Source organism: Pinus tabuliformis, chromosome 2_2, assembly GCF_031772625.1.
Source record: "Pinus tabuliformis cultivar Carrire ecotype Pingquan chromosome 2_2, CPIR1, whole genome shotgun sequence".
NCBI classification, from domain to species: domain Eukaryota; kingdom Viridiplantae; phylum Streptophyta; class Pinopsida; order Pinales; family Pinaceae; genus Pinus; species Pinus tabuliformis.
The window spans coordinates 1,114,025,744-1,114,038,713 of NC_142300.1; the positions used below are offsets into that span (position 1 = coordinate 1,114,025,744).

At 36.0% G+C, this 12,970-nt stretch overlaps 1 pseudogene; it reads left to right on the top strand.

The window, feature by feature from the left end:
* The window catches only part of LOC149197305 (BTB/POZ domain-containing protein At1g30440 pseudogene), a 30,821-nt pseudogene extending 21,719 nt beyond the window's left edge, over positions 1 to 9,102 (top strand).
* Positions 9,103 to 12,970: the final 3,868 nt, after the last annotated feature.

The following is a 12,970-nucleotide window of genomic DNA, read 5'->3' on the forward strand; positions in this document are numbered from 1 at the left end:
ACAACACCTTACGATTTGGAAATGAATACTTGTTTTCGACACTAGAAAAATCACAAATTCAGACCAAAAACAATAGTAACAGGATAATCAACTATCTACAGCAATCAAACTCTTTCCTATGATTGAAAACGACACTTGCGACACTTTCAAATCAAAGGACGACAATGCGATTATGTTACTTTTTGCAAAGCAGAACTGAAAATGATTCAAAAAACACACAAAAACATTTACAGTTCTTTTGTACAAAGGAGGCGGAATAACAACAAGGAAAAGGGGTTTCAAACAGAGATATACTGATCACAGGCAACAGAATTCATGAATAGAACTGGAAAGAATGAATCACAAAAACCAAAACTGCACAATGCCTAGTCTGATCAGCGCACCTGTAACACAGGGAATTTGAAATGCAGCGCACCTACTACACTCGGGAAGTGCGCTGAATTTCAGATTCTCAAAACAGTACCTGCGCTGGGCCAGAGATGAGACTTTGCTTGGGTTTCGGGTCACAGTTTGCAGTTCAAATCATGGGTTTTGGCCAAGCAAATGGTAATTAGTAATGCAACAATCAGGGGTAAATCTAAGGAGGATCTAAGAGCTACCACAAGGGGAAATCAGAGAGTTTGTGAATCAGTTGTTTAAATCATAAATAGATCCCGGAGATTGACTGAAGCGGCATTTATCTACTTTGCATTTGCATAGCAAATGCAGTTCGAAAGCTACCTGGAGCGACTTCAGACTCCCCCTGTAAGTTTATGAAATAGACAACAAGGAAGATAAACAAACAAACTAATTCGTCCCCAGTGGAGTCGCCATTTTGTTACAGAGAAAAGTGTCTACTCAGAACTGCTTATCCCACTAAGGTGTGATAGCTGCCTTAGAAACAAACAAAGTAAAGCTACTTTCGTTTTTCCTTTATGAAGTATAGATAGAGAAGAACAAAGAAGACCAACCTCTGTCTTGCGCTAATCTCCTGGTTCGATTCCTCTCTTTCTTGATAGTCCTTCGCTACTTGTTCCCTTGCACGCCCAGCTTCACAAAGTACCTATAAGATCACAGTAGCATAGCACTATACAAGAACATGGATCTATAATCATAAACAATCTAGGATCAGATGTAAATTGACCATACAAATGCAACAAACATAAATTACACAAGAGTATGGAGGAAAACTTGAATAACTTTTATTGATAAACAAGAAAGAGCCAAGGGGAGTTACAACCAGTTGTTCTGACCTAGCATCATCCTATCAGCAAGGAAGCCCCTCTTCACCTCATACAAATCTTAGATCACCCAACAATCTGATGTTTTATCTCAAGAAACCAACAACAATTCCTTACAATATGCAAAATTCCAGCCTCTGGATCTCTGGGATGAGGGATCCATATATAGATATCTGTAAGGGAGATGAGTCAGCTTGTGATTTGATTAGTGTCTTCCCTTTGATAGTTCTTGCTTCCACTTGGAGATTGATGATCTCTTACTCATCCTTGGTCGAATTCAGAGTGGCAAGTGTCACAGGAGAAGTTTCTGGAAGCTTCCATTGCCTCTCCACCTCGCGGAATGACACTGCCATTTGTCATTTCTCGCCCATCGCACCCCATAGAAGGGCTTTTTGAAATGAAACGCACCCACACAGTTTATTTAGGTGAGATGCAACACACTTGGCCTATGGAGCAGCTGAAATGATCATGTTTTGACTAATTCTGAGCAGTTTTTCATGGAGAACTTCTGGGAGAAACTGTAATCAGTTGACCTTGTTCCTTTAGGGGTTAGAACAACACTTTTAGGGACTTAGGAGCCCTTGGTTTATGAACATTTCATGCTTGGGGTTGTAGTACCCAAAAATTTCTATAACACTGACTTCCTTCAGGTGTACATCTAATTTCATGCACAAACTTCATTTGTGTCCTGCAGGCATAGTCACACCCATAGACCTTCCTCTATGCGGTTGGGAGATTATAGTCGCACCCTTCAAGTTGATATGCAAGCGAGAGAGGCTTCCTAGTCACTCTTTTAAGCACTATAAGTGAGTGACTGTGGTCAGATCTGCCCATAAGTATCTCAGTGCCTCAGTCACACCCTAGAGCTTGTTTCCATGATACTGGGAGGCTAAAGTCGAACCTATAGGCTTTATTCTATGCGACTGAGGCTAAGAGTAAGAGAAAACTCTCACACCTCAGATCAGAACTTTGTTGCAGATCAATAATGCTAGATATTTGTCTATTCATGCTCATAAATAATACTTCAACAATAAGGAGTATATAATGCAAATGACAATAGGAGAAGGGATATTATGGAGAGTTTCTCCCTCTGAATAAAAATCCACTTCAGTCATATTCATTCATTCCATCGACCTATTTATAATGCTATCATGCATCAAAAAATATGTTAGATCATAAAGTCATACCATATCACATATTCATCATGGTTATATTATGTTATCATCAACTATGACATCAATTTGTCATCAAGGGTTAGTGTCAAAGAGCTAATAGGAGTAGCCTTCAAGAATCATGATCACATGCATTACTTGTTTGTCACATAACTCAATCTATCAAGTTAGGGAATTCAATTTTACCAAATTCCATAATTAATAAACACATCAAAACATAACTATGGCCAACAAGAGATCCTGTATATCAATCTAATTGTTATACTTCTATTATCATGGCTACCATGCTTTTCACAAACATAATGTCAAGTTACCATCTACTAGAATCAAGGTGATAACCTTCTTTATGGGATCAGGATATCCAAAAATTATATATGTTAGCCAAACACAAAGTATACCAATATATCATAAACCAATATTTCCAAATAGCTTCATAGAATCAAGAAATTCGTTATGTCTAGAAGGTAAGATACTTGCTTAGTATCAAGTACACCATTTCATTGTAAGAACCATTAATCCAAATCACTTTTACATGCATGCATGAACCAAAGGAGACATTCTCATCATACCTTAGGGCTAATATTACATTGAAACATAACATTGAAACAATATACCATGCATATCTTGTAGTATTCAAATACCTGTGCACCTTTTCATTTGACATAGGCACCTTGTAGCACTTAGTTATATTTTCATCAGGTGCCTCTTTACCTTTTCTAGCTCTAGTTTTTTCTTTCCTGCATCTCAAATGATCCTCAAGAAGGTTCCTCTTATTACATCTCATCAAGGAGGTTAGAAACATCCAAATACTCAAATATACATGTAGGAAGTATAAGTATTGATGAAAACAATAATAAAATATATAAGTCTATATAAAAGTAAAGACATAAAGAAGCATCATAAGTCAAGAAATACTTATCTTCAATGAGAGGTGATCCTCTCCCTCTTGAACCAATCTTCAAGGGCCACCACTGTCCATTGTCCACATAATAATGTTTCCTTCAATTAACTTTAACAAAAACTAGGCCTACTAGAGGCTATCCCATCTAGGGCTTCATCAAATCTATCACAAGTGCTTGAGCATCTTCAAATTGACATTGCAAGGTTTCATATCTCAAACCTTTTCCATAAATCAGGGTTTCTCTCAAACCCTAACTTCATAATATCCATCAAACCCTAATACACAAATCACCTAAGGTTTTCTTAAGACCATAGAGTTCTTTTAGGTCTCCTCCATCTTCTCTTTCTTCCATCAAAGGTGTCTCCATGGGGGTTATCTCCATGAATTTTCCTCAACCTAACTCTGATACCATGTTAATTTTTCATAGGGCTATATTGCTCTTTGCTTTGATAATTACATTTATTCATTAACACATTAAGTCCACCCCATAAAATCATAACATTATTAATATTTATGTCATTATTCAGTAGCATATGAAACTATGTATAAAGAACAATATCATCATCAATGCAGCTAAACATAAAGGAACAATAGAAGAAAAAAATTCACACATAGAGACATCAGGTTTGGTCAGAGACCAGGGAAAATGCACTATGGGGAAAACCCTTTCAAATTATTATTATTAATAGATATTCATTAAATGATTCAGAAACATAGAGTACAATGATCCATATATTCATCTATGCAAATAGCCAATATCTATGAAATGAACCCAACAATGTATATACTCAAAACTCTGATTCTGAAGACTGTAATAAACTATCACTGCCTGTAGTGAACCACCGAACTTTGTGGTCACTGAGTGAAATATTTGGAAGACTGGTTTCATATTTTAATTCCTGGTCACATGAAGGAGGAGAGATGCAAGCGATTATGACTACCTTTTCACTCCCTTAAGCCTGACAAGCAAGTGACTTGGGTTAGATATGGACTGTAGAAATCCTAACTCCCAGTCCCATGCATAATGATTTGTCCATGTGACTAGAAGGCTCCATTCACATGCATGACCCTATGAGAAATCAATTGTAGTAAGGATCCTTCTCTGTTGTGCTTGCAACTGTGGCCCAAAACTCTAGATTTGAAATGCGAGCTTTAGACCCTGTAATTTCACCTTAGAGCGAACCTGATCCTCCGTGAACGAGCCTTAGACATGTGTGAGCCAAAAACAAGAATAAAGAGTGTCTCATCATAGTGTCTAAATGAGGTAGAGGTCACTTACATTTATAGCCTTCCAAGGTGGTCCAGTTTGCTTTAGGGTAGACCTTGACAAATGTGCACATGTGGGATTTTCTTCATAAGTACACTTTGCCTTATTCCTTTTGAGTGATATTTTGGTTGATTTTGGTGCTCCCAAAAATATAAATTCAATGAAATCATTATATCCATCAAGTGAGCTATCCAAATTAGAATTTGACCGCATTTGCATATTTTTAACAACAGGAAATGAGCCTCTGATGATGGAAGTAAGAGGGAGATGGCCTCTGGAGTTCAAAATTAAGAATCATGGCATTATGTATCACGTCCTGAAGTTGGGAAAATAAAATATATATAGTGAATCTATTAAATAAAGTGGAAATGCAAATCCTTGGACACTCCTATTTTATTTCAAGAAGTCATGAAAATATATTGTTGAACTTGACTTGGAAACCAACAGTTGATTGAAGCATTGATGTTCCATTTTAACACCTGTCCGTGTGTGTGTGTATATATATATATATATATATATATATATATATAACGTGCTTATCTCATCAAAAATGATCCCAAATAGCATTAGTACATCCATGCAGTCACTATCACTTGAAGAATCTCAAGGACCAAAAATAGATCATCCCGTGCAAATATCTCGAAGTGAGCTCGGCAGAAACTCAATGTGTATGAAGTGGCTAAATTATGAATTCAGTTAGGTTCTATGAACAATATATATTCTAAAATTCAGGCGTGTGGTCCTTACCTTTTGGTAATTAGGGTATCTAGCCCAATCTCGGATTATGATGCAAGTGTTACCACATGACCCTTGAGTGTCATTGCTGGGAAGATTGGAAGGAAATATGATGGGTTGAGATGTGCTCCCCTATATCACCTATTTCTCGATATGGGGTTGTAGATGTTTAGATCCCCCATTAGATTCTTGGTTGAGATGTGCTCCTTGATGAGGTTTCGGGTTGAGATGCGCTCCTTGATATGTTTTCGGGTTGATATTAAGCTCCCAGATGTTGTTCCAGATCTAGCTAGGCTTTTTGATGTTGATGCAGATTGTATATTTGGATCCACACTGATGTTTCCCGAGTGGTAGCATTGGACTCCCTGCTAGAAGAGATTCCGGGTGGTATCAATGGTGTAGGTTTTAACCCTGTACAGAAATTACTTGCATACGAATTCTAAAACACAGAAAATAAACAATGTGAGAGCATAACACATAAAACACATATACACAGAGATTTTCCCCTGGATCCCAAAAACGGGACTACCAGCTTGATTTTTCATTATTTTTCCTTTCAATGTTACAATACATATTTATACATGCCAAAGCATCCAATACCATGGACCGCAAACCATCGCGTCCAAAACCATGGACCGAAAACCATCGCATCCAAAACCATGGACCGAAAACCATCGCGTCCAAAACCATGTGCACAAAGCATGCACAAAACCATAGGTAGGTTTGCCAAACCTACTATAGGGTCCAAAACCAAAATTTTCCGGGGCGCTGCCCCGTACCCCATAGAGTGGGGTTACCTGCACCCCTCAAACCCCCTGTGATTCCCCCTGCTACGCAACAAACGGGGGGCTTTGCCCCCCTTGTAACCCCCTGGTTAACTATGTGGGCTAGTCGTGGAAAGAATAGAACACAACCCAAAAAATGTATCCCCGATGGATAGAGGGTGGTAGATTGAGCTCCCCTCCGATGTCAAATTCTTCTTCTTTTAGATTCGATAATTTTCAACGTATGAGCAGGGACTATAAAGAGATAAGTAGGAATAAGCAAGAGATGAATAGTGACGATACATGATTATGAGATACTTGAGATTGGATATGATTTGATGATGGGATACACATGACATGATGCGTGTGGAATTATCCCTATTTGATAGGGAGTGTTAAGATTGGAAATTAGGTCCAAATTACACTTTGGACAAATCATTTGATGGAGATGATGATTGCATTGAATTCCTCTTTTCGAGAGGACCAAAATCAACCTAAAGGTCATCAAATTTGGACAAGGAAAAGTATATTTTTGAATTATAAGCTTACATGTGCATATTTGATCAGGTCGACCCTAAAGAAAATTAGACACCCTTGGAAGACTATAAATACAAGTGACCTCTACCTCATTTGGATATAATCATGAAGAATTATTATATTCTCTTTCTTGTTTTGGGCTTGCACAAGTCCGAGGCATATTCACGTAGGAATGAGTTCACACAAAGGTGAAATTGCAGTGTCTGAAGTTCGCATATCTGTTTTAGGGTTTTAGGTCTCAGTAGCAGGCATAACACAAAGAAATATCGGCTATAGTCGCTCACTCACTGACTCATCCAAGAAATTGAAGCCTTTTAGTCACTCGCACAACATGCCCTCCATGCGACTAGAGACTAGAGTTAGGTTTTTCAGTTATCCTGAGTTTCCGCTTGTTGACCGCAGTGTTCGACAATTGACCGTAGATAGTGACAATTCATTACAAGCTTCTGAATCAAGGTTTTGAGTATGAGAATTTTTGGGTTCATTTCAAGGATGTTGTTTAGTTTATTTTTATTGGATGGTGTATACATGAATATATTGATCATTGTTATCTCTTTTGCTGAATCATTCAATGAAAATGTAATAAGAAGAATAATTTGAAAGGGTTTACTCCATAGTGGGTTTTTCCCTGGTCTTTGACCAATCCTGATGTCTCTATGTGTGAATGATTTTCTTCTATTGTTACTTTATGTTCTGCTGCATTGATGATGATAATATTGTTCTTTCTATATAGTTTCATATGCTATTGAATAATGATGTAAATATGAATAATGTTATGATGTTATGGGGTGAATGTAATGTGTTAATGAAGAAATGCAATTATCAAAGCAAATAACAATATATCCCTAAGAAAAATTAACAACATCAAGGGAAGTAAATTGGAAGAAAGTTGCGGAGATGAAAGAAAAAAAGAAGACATGTGCAAGAAGAGGAAATATAGAAAGGAAATATATGAAGATGATAATGACAAACCTAAGAAGTATAGGGAAAGACAATCTTACCAAAATTCCACTATAAAGCATCATGATAGTAAACATTTCATAGATTAGTCTAAGCAATAGTTTCCATTGTTATATGTGAGTGGGAGACTGAAAAAGTTTATTGAAGAGTTTTCAGGTAATGAAGAAGAGGTATGTGTTATACAACTTCATGATAAACTTGATGGTCTGAATGCCTTTGAGATTGAAACCAAATTCTACTATGGATTTAAAGTAGAGTTGACTAGCACAAATGTTGTTATTTTTCAATGTGCAACAAAATACCTTAGGATGACAGAAGAATATGGAGAACGTAATTTGATTTCTTAGAAAAATATTTTCTTAAATCAAGTAGTTCTTAAAAACTAAAAAGATTCCATCAAGGCACTTCAGAGTTGTGAGGATGTGCTTTCACATGTAAAGGCATCACAAACTGTAAAGAGATGTGTTGATTCAATAGTAGTCAAAGCTTGTACTAATCCCAAATTATTTGGATGGCCCATGATGGAGCATGGAGCTAGGCAAAGTCCTAGAGGAAGTATCTTACGGAATGGAATTAGTACGAGAGATAGACCAAAAAATTCTATTTGAAATTGGTGGTATGAATATGTCACGGTGTTGAGTCTGTAACTGTATAAGAGGTTGATTTCAAGAATGGAAACTAGAGGGATAAAACCTATGTATATTGCTAGATCTCCAACACTATATGCAAAGCAATATATCCCTGGAATTATTAAACATCAAGCAACTCAAGAAAATAGTATTTGATTTCTCAGTCTTTATTTGACTTCTGCATCATTTGAAGATGACCAAAAACCTCATCTTAAAGCTATTGAGAGTATATTTCCCATGAGAAAAGGTGTGGCATCCACTAGGCTTTTATTTGAATTGTTGTGGACGTAATGATTCTAAATGAAAGTCTTGATTGCAAAGTCAATCTTGAAAAAAGAATAGGAATGCAGTTGGACCAGGAAACTCTAGAAGATATTCTCATGCCTAATCACTCTTATGCAATGGAAATCCTTTATGTTGTTGATTGTTCAATGAATTCTGGACCATTTCTTCTTTCTATATCAGACAATATGAGGTGCTTCTCCTTACTCTCTTGATGATGTCCAGTTGATAGGTTCTCCATCACTCACACCAATTACAACATTTTTAATAGTTACTTTGTATAGGTTGCACTAGATGCTAAGTTGAAGCTTCCGAAATTTCAGTCATTAGTAGTAGCTCTTCCTCATTATGCTAGACCTTTGGATGATGGTCTATACTGTGCTATTGATATATACATAACATATATCATTTTTCCACGAATCTTGAATGAGGTTTCCTTCAACACTATTATCTCATTTATATATTATTATGCAGCGATCATGTTTGCACTCAAAGAAGACAATGATTTCATGTATGATATGTTTGTAAGGTTAAAGACACCTGACGTTGTAAATCAAGCGAAGAAGGAATTGGATTTATTCTTCCAGGAATTTTGTAGTCTCAATAGGAGTCTGCAACTTTCTCACCAAATGTGACTTGATTCTTCTATTCTATGTACATTTGTGGTTCAACAAGAAGGCCATGCCCTTCTCAGCCTCTTAACCACATTTGGAAGGGTTATGTGTTGGCAACTTTTGGAAATGATCCAAATGATTTTGGACCCTTATACAATACCAAGTTAGTAAAGGGATACATTGATATATATTTTCTATGACAAGTACATTGATCCAGGTGGATCCCTAATGGATCGAAAATGAAATTCCTTGAATTGCAGTGAAACCAAGAACAAATTGACGAGCTTATCACAAGATTCCCAATGGTGCAAATGAAACCTCAATATGAGTTCATATGTATAGGTTATGCCTAGTCAATTTTTTTGTCGAACTTGGCCCAGGGGGTAGATTTAGTAGGGCACTACATAAATTAGGAGCCTTGCCAGTTTGGCAGTCTGGGCAAATCTTCAGTCAAATTTGTCATACCCTGGATAAAGTTATAATAGGTTTTAACTACGACTAAATTTGGCAGAATTTCTTCCAAATTTGGTAGCACCTTGCTAAAGTTAGAGGCAAATATGTGGCCAATAAAATGCGGCCACGTGGCCCATCAAATAGTGCCATGTGGCACTCCGAGAGCGGCCAAATGGGCCAAGTCAAGCAACATACGATTAAGTGGTTTGGAGTTATTTCAATATATATATATATATATATATATATATATATATATATATATATATATATATATATATATATATATATATAGATATAGATATATATATATATATATATATACACATATATATACATCTATATATATATATATATATATATAGATCTATATATATATATATATGTATACATATATACATATATATATATGTATATATATATATATAGGCAGGCCTCCCAACTTGGCGGACCCACTAATTGAACTTGCCATATTAAACATCAGTTATAACTGTTGACAAAAATTAACCATGAGCCAACCCCGACCCACTGTTAAAACAATGACGATTTAAAATTGTTGGCAATAATTAATAACAACAACGAATAGTCCAAATAATTCGATATTTTTTAAAATATAACCAACAATTATTGTTGAACAAGCGAGTTTTGTTATACGACGATGGTGTTTTGTTTTAAAACAATTTTTATAACGATATCCCAAACTGGGCATGCCGTGGGGTTTGAACCTAGGACAATCACCAACGAACAACCTACACATCACACACTAGCCAACCAACAATTTTTGTTATGTCCACCCACCAAATCATACATAAACCCATTTTTCTTTCCATTCGATGACGAGAGTGTTGACACCTAATTTTTGGGATTAGGAAAATCCATGTAAATATTGTAAATAGAAAAATAAAGGAAATTGGAAGATGAAGAGACATTGGGAGATGAATCCCAATAGTCTCCCTCTCCTTGTATATATCCATGTTTTATCTTAAAACACAATTAGTTTGTGGAGTTACTCTCCACGCTTGATATGGTATGAATGCACAGGTCCCAAATTTAGTTTTCTGCATTATAACTCCTGCCAGTTTCTTGCCATTAAAATGTCCCGCTATTCTCTATCAAATCTTTGCATTTAGACAGACCATCCTTTTCATTTAGTGTTTTGTTAAATGATCTTTGCAATGAAGCTTCTCCTCATCATATTTGTGTTTGAATAAGACTAACCTTTGAGCATTGAAGCAGTCCTTGACTAGCCCGTGTTGCGTTGGATTATGTGTTGGTCGACTCATGGTTAGTTGAATGCTGGTAGTGAACTTTATGGAGAGTGGGAATGGTGCATTTAAAATGGTTGTGGTATGCGATGGTCGCTTATTCACTATGCATTAAAATTTTTGTACGTTTAGGCTGGTTGAAACCTAGAATTGTGTTGAATTGAAGGTATAATGGTGTTGTTTTTAAATGGTGAATAGTCATTACATAAATGGTATTGGTATATACATATACAAAGGGCCGTATGGTAATGTACACTAAGCCTTTGTTTTACAAAGGTTATATGGGGTTGATTTTAAATGGTGAATAGTCATTACATAAAAAGGGTTATATGGTATATACATATACAATGGTGGATTCATATGAGGTTTAAAACAAAACCTTTATAAGGGTTATATGGAATTGGATGGTAGTTGGTGAATATTTTTTATGTGCTCATTAAATTTGAGTTCAATATATGTGCATATAATATAAGGTTGAAGTTTACATGTAGAGAGTTGGGTTATGTATTCTTTTCATATATATATATTGAATCATTCAATTTTTGAAGATTATTTTTAAAGATTATTGGTGAAAAATTTTTGTTTGTTCAAGGTTCAGTCCAATTTTTTTGCAGGAATGCATTCATTCATGTCCATAGTTGGAGTCGTTCTCATTGGAAAAGATAAATACCATGAGTGGTCGAGGAAGATACAACACACCTTGATTTTCAATGAGTTGTAGAAAGGAGTTTGTGAAGGAGAAGGAGATAATGCACCTGAAAATCCCACTTTAGACAAGGATCTTTCCATTTGGGAAAACAAGAATAACAAGGCATGTGGCTTAATTGCAGCGTCAGTAAATGAATAGGCGAGTCATCATATTTCACCATTTTCAAATGCTTTTGAAGATTTAAAAAAGTTGAAGGAATTATATGACTCATACTCTAAGCTTGAAGTTGTTCAATTGATGATAAAGTTGTTCAAACTTGAGTTGAAAAATAATGACCCTCTTGCCTTAGCATAAAAAAGATCCATTATGCATGAAATAACAGCCATTGGTGTTGAAATAGATGTTCCTCTCGCGACCTATGTCAAGGCACTATATCCCACTTATTCACATTATCTTGAGTCATTGCAAGCAAGTAGAAAACTTAAGAAGATTTCCTTTGACTCCCTTGAGAATAATTTTGTTGAAAGAGAGAAGGATTTGGGGAAGAAGAGAGCTCCTAAATCTTCTAAAGAAGTTGTGTGCCTTGCACAGAAAGAGAATAATCATGCACAAGATTATTCTAGAGGAATAGGTAGCAAAATAGGACGTGGAAAGAATAATTTTAGAGGCACGGGGTGTGGGGGGGAAACATTTCCAAAGAGAAAGGTATGATCTTCATTGCATAATGCGTAATAGAGATGTCATGATGCTTCCACATGTAATCTCTCGTGGGACAGGATTAGACAATAAAGGTACAAAGAGAAAGGAAAATCATCAGATAAAGGGAAAGGTAAAGCAGTCGAGTCTGCTCATTATGTTGTGGCACATTTCAACATTGGAGTAACTGAAGACTTATTCACCGATTCAATTACTTCATGGAAAGATGCTTGGTTTCTTGATGTGGGAAAAACTTGCCACATAACTTTTAGAATATATTTATTTGAAGAATTCACTGACAATGTTTATCATGAGTAGTCTAATTTGCAGACAAGTCAAAACTCAAGCCATTAGGGCTTGGCACTATTAGGCTCAAAATGCTTGGTTTTCCTAACTTTCTTCTACATGATGTTTTTGACCTCTCGGAGTTGAGGAGAAACTTGTTATATTTGGTTCACATCCACCAACAAGGACACTCCATTTAATATTTGATGACAAGGTTGAGGTGGGAAAAACATTAGATCACTAACTTGTCATGACAAGGATAGAAGAAGAAATACTCTTAAAGATGCAAGGGACCTCTACTCATGGACAAAATTTTGATTATAGCTCAAAGTATGATGAAGGTACACTTCAATCAAATCTTTTATCGCATGCCAGATTTGGACATTTGAACTATAAAAGCCTTCGTTTTTTGAAGAAAAATGGTGTTACTGGTTTGCCTACAATTCCTAGGAAAATGAAGCAATGCGATGCTTTTATCTTAGGAAAGAACAAAAACAATCATTTCATGATTCTCATTTTAGAGCACATAGAAATATTGAACTCA